Source organism: Microtus ochrogaster, linkage group LG2 (genome assembly GCF_000317375.1).
Source record: "Microtus ochrogaster isolate Prairie Vole_2 linkage group LG2, MicOch1.0, whole genome shotgun sequence".
Classification (NCBI taxonomy): domain Eukaryota; kingdom Metazoa; phylum Chordata; class Mammalia; order Rodentia; family Cricetidae; genus Microtus; species Microtus ochrogaster.
The window spans coordinates 9,590,046-9,595,035 of record NC_022028.1 but is presented as its reverse complement, the minus strand read 5'-3'; the positions used below and the strand labels follow the sequence as shown (position 1 = coordinate 9,595,035).

The following is a 4,990-nucleotide window of genomic DNA, read 5'->3' as shown; positions in this document are numbered from 1 at the left end:
ACATAAGAAAAATCCTTTCTTGAAAAACTAAAACCAAAAGCAAAACCCAAAAGGAGAGAGAGAGAGAGAGAGAGAGAGAGAGAGAGAGAGAGAGACAGAGAGAGACAGAGAGAGACAGAGAGAGACAGAGAGAGAGAGAGAAGGAAGTATGTAACAGAGAAACAAGAATTAATGAAAATGAGTATCTTAAAAGTATTTTTGTGAATGTTGGAGAGATGCTTCAGTGTAAGGGTGCTGGCTGCTTTTCCAGGGGGCCTAAGCTTGATTCCCAGTACCACATTCCAGTTCACAACCATCCAAACTCCATTCACGAGTGTTCTGATGGCCTCCTCTTGGCCATGTGGGTACCAAGGATGCAGGTGGTGTACAGAAATACCTGCAGACAAAATGCCCATGCATGTTAAATGAATTGAAGAAAGCCATCTGTAGAAATGCCACTGATCTGTTATCTCTACCAGTTCACCTTGTTCACGTTTGTTTCAGCTTCTGCAGAGGCGTGTCCCACTAGATTAAAGGTGTGATGTGGTTTGTTAAAGATGGCTGCAACTTAAGTTCCACAAATTAAGTACATCTGTAAAGAATGTTTTCCAAATTCAAGTCATAGTTATAAGATCCTGGATTTGGTCTTGGTCCTATCTTTTGAGGTGGGCGTGTTATTAACTTACTCTTCAGTATAGTTTACAAAACATGGCAATTTCTGAACATAAATGATAGATGATGGGGGTTTGCTTTATTTTCGTATTTGTTATAAATTACTTATTGAGTTGGTACGATGGTCATATTGCCCATTTACAAGTACTTGACACTTGCAAAAGCCCATGAGAGAAGCACATTCAACATATAATGTGAAAATAACCCCAGACAGCATAACGGAGAAAGCTCAGCAGCAACTGAAGACAGAAGAGTCTGGTAGAACACAGAGAACATCTATAGGACTTTTGGTGAGAAGGCAAAATCCAGAACACCATGTCAATGTGACTTTCAAAGGAAGCATCTTTTCAGAATGATCACATTCCCACAATCTTGGGGACATACTTATATTAGTAATCACTATTTGTCTGAAATGCAGCTGTTTGTCCTGTTCCTCACCTGGTGGCCCGGTCAACAAAAACACTCCCCAGTGCCATCAGCTTCTTTACCACATCTCCCAGCTTACTTAGAGATTTCTCACTTGCTTTAGCCCTTGCCTGCCATGCACGAAAACCTCACAGGGAGTTTCTTGTGAAGTACATCTTCACTGACACACAGAGAGTTAAATCTGTCTGAATTCCATTCTTCAAGGTCCCCACTAGCAGCATTGAAGAAGTAACACATTAACCAAAATTTTAGCAACCCAGGCATGACTTTGCACTTTTCTTCTAATCTCTCATGGAAACTTCTGGCCTCTGGGCGATGTGGGTGCAGCTTTTCTCTTATTGGATTGTCTCCCTTTAACTGGGAAGGGCTTATTCAAATTAAGAACTAGCTTATAAAACAACAGGAACTCTTTTTTTTGCTGTGGAGTTCCTTAGAGCGAACAGCTTTTTCACAAGGTAAGTACTAAATCAAATCAATATTCCTAACACACACACATGCACACACACACATGCACACACACACACACATGCACACACACACACACAGACACATACTAGCATACTCACACAAACAGACACACACACACGCCCACACACACAAACAGACACACACATGCACACAGACACAGATACACATGCACATAAACAGATCCACACAGACACCCACACAAACACCCACACACAGACACACACACACAAACAGCTACACACACACACACACACACACACACACACACAAACCTTTGGCACCTAGAAAATACTTCAGCACAAGAAAACTTGTGTTTTGTACTCGCATTATGCAGGCTTGTTGTGCTTCAGGACTGCCTAAGAATTATTGATTTCATTTCTGCTGAATGCATTGTTATAGAGATGCAAAAATGAAGGATTTAGAAAATTGGGTTGTGAGAATTTTCTTGTAAGAGACAAATTAACTTCTTAAGGAGGAAACAGAGGGATAACAGCCCTCACAAACTGGCATTATATCCAGGGAAGAGAAGCATGGCACTGATGCTAGAGTTGCTTTCTCTGTAGAAGAAACCAGTCTGCACTTGCAGACTGGGATGCTGAGGCAGAATATAAGGACAAGGAGAATTAAATAGGTAAGGGGAAAAATGAATTCCTCATTTTTTGCTGGGTGCGATTTTGGTTAAGATCATGAATTATGCTTGCAGTCAAAACATTTGCCTTGATCACTGACAATTTGACTTGTATTCTATCTTATCTGCCTATAACCCAGTGGAATATGCCCCGTAAAGCACATATCAGAGAAATCAAGAACCATGTACAATTTATTTTACTATGGGGAAACTCTGTATAAAAGTAAGCATCTCTAAACATGCTGCCTAACTTTTTAATCCTTTGGACAGTTATAACTACGAATTTAATGTAACTATGTGTAAATAGCTATTGTTTAGACAGCTCTCTCTCGCTCTCTCTCTCTCTCTCTTTCTTTCTCTCCCTGTGTGTGTGTGTGTCTTTCTTTCTCTGTATTTCTATCTCTCTACCCACACAAACACTTGGGATTATACAACTACCCTTTTCTTTTTCAGAAATAGTGAGTGTACACTCCCTATATAAAGTAACTGAGTTCATTAAAATACTTGCAAATGAGTGCATCATTCTGCTTTGACTGTATTTATCCCTGCTGTCCTCTCTTGCCCTTTCTCTTTTCCTAGTCACCTCCCTTGCCCCAAATAGTCCTCCTCCTCCCTCCCCCTTTCTCTCACTCTGCTCCCTCTTTCCTTCTCTTTTTTTCTGCTTCCCTCTCCCCCTCACTCCCTTTCTCCAATTTAATCTACTCTAAAAACATTTTTTTGGCAATAGATTTTCAGAGTTTATTTTCTTTTCATTATATGTACAAAGTATCTTGGCCGTATCTACTCCCCACTCCCTCTCTTGCTCCCTCTTTTTAACTCCATATGCTGTGTCTACATACATCTCCCTCCAGCTCCCAGGCATCTTCTTGCTTTACCACCCATTGAGTCCTATTAGTTTTTCCCAAATGCACATAAATGTGGACCATTCACTGGGTCATGAGCAGCCTACCAAAGGTGACCCCCAAAAGAGAAATGACTGCCACTTTCTCAGCAGCTCTCAGCTCCCAGTAGCTCTTCAATTAGGTATGGAACGCTGGGAGCCCCTTCTCTCTCATACTGCAACTTTTAACTGCACTGATTTTGTTCAGGTAACCATGATGGTTATGGGTTCAAGTGTTCAAGTATGCAACAGCCACGTCATGCCAGGAGGATGGCACTTGACAGCTCCCTTCCCCATTTTCCAGTTTGTAGATTCTTTCTACCAGCTCTTCTACTCTACTGTGCTCAGAAGTTGGCTGAGCCTTGAGTGGAAGACAGGGCCCTTTCTTTATGAGCTACAACTTTGCTTTATGCTGACATATGCTGAAATCCTTCTCTGGGGCATCAGTCCAAGTATCCCAGCTTCCAGTGAGCAGAGTCTCTGAGTAAAACTCCTTGAGCAGCTACAGCTGGCACCCATCGAGCTACATCTCTCACTGCCAGCAACTATGTCCTAAAACTATGTAGGCTAGGAAATCCAAGCTTAGATTTATTGCTATAGAAACAATTCGTTTTACATGTCAGGATTTTTATCAATTTACCACTAATTAATCAGATCCCCAGTGACATTCTCTCTATAGGATTCAAGCATCTCCTAGCACAGCAGACTAATGGCAGGGACAGAGTTGCCCAACCTCAGCCCACTGTCAGTTGTGTGTCCTTCCTGGGGAGATATGAATTAGTACCTACTAACCCCCGATAGGGCACCACTGACAAATGAAGGAAACTCTCTCATCCACATCCAGCTTGGTGAACTAAGGAGTTTATTGAGGTGACTTCAAGAACCATGGGTGACTCAACAGTGTTTGTAATGACTCAAAGCTGCCTCCTAGAGCTTCTTGCCTGGGATGTTAGAAGCTCCACTAAACACAATCTTTTCCCATCAATCATTGACTGTGTTTATCAGCCTGGGGAGTTGCCTTGTGTATCTGGTAGTTTTTATGATCTTCCTTTATCTCTTGTGTTTCCTTAGCTTCCTTAGACCCCTAAGCTTAGTTCTTTTCTTCATAATACTATATTTTAGTTCAGAGGAAATAGCTACAAAACACTACCCATTTTGACAGGCTTACCCTTCCTATGAATGGATTCACTCCCTGTTTGAGGATGTTGAGGGGGATTCTGACCTCTACCACCCAAGAGTATTTCACATGTATATTCTCTATCTTCAGCCTGTGACAGCCCAAGGTCTTCCCAGTCTCAGCAGCAGGGAAGCATGCTGAGCTCTGGCTGAAGATCAGTAAAGAATCTAACTTCTCAAGGACTAGCACTTGAGAAGCATGACTAGAAGTGAGAAGAACTGAACATTGGACAGTTAGCTAGAATGCACAGATCGTTAGAATGTGTAAGTCAATAATACCATGGGACAAATTTACCACTGGGAGGAAATGGACTATTATAGAAGAGAGACTGTGAGATTTTTCTGGAAGTCCAGATGTCAAAGTAACCAGGTCTAACAATTCACAGGAAATGATTCTCTGGGAAACGATATTGAATAGATGTTATAGAAGATCAAACTGGCAAGATGCTGCATAGTAATTCTTGTGTGAGATGTGGTCCTGATTTGAAGGAAGGAAGGGGCATCTCAGGTCTTCAAAATCATCTCTTTCTAGCACATAGCAACCCATCCCCAGTCAAAGGGATAGTGTCCCCCATTCTCTTAGCTGACTTGCCCTCTCCTATTTGTCACTTGCTTAGCCATCTGAATCAGGATCTGTAGGTGGAGGTTCCTAGAAACAGGAAAATGAAGTTACTTTTGACCGCATTCTGCTCTGCTGGTTTGCACAAAGCATATGAATACCTGCAAAACCTTACAGGGAAAGGACCAAATCAAACAGCGTT

The 4,990-nt window shown here is 41.8% G+C and overlaps 1 protein-coding gene across 1 annotated transcript in view; it reads left to right on the top strand.

The window, feature by feature from the left end:
• The first annotated feature begins 1,448 nt into the window (after positions 1 to 1,448).
• Positions 1,449 to 4,990, top strand: part of LOC101981391 (glutathione S-transferase alpha-3-like) — a 19,551-nt gene continuing 16,009 nt past the window's right edge. The window contains exon 1 of the mRNA XM_026785601.1: positions 1,449 to 1,532. The gene's annotated coding sequence lies outside the window, so the exon portion shown is untranslated. The remainder of the gene's footprint in view (positions 1,533 to 4,990) is intronic.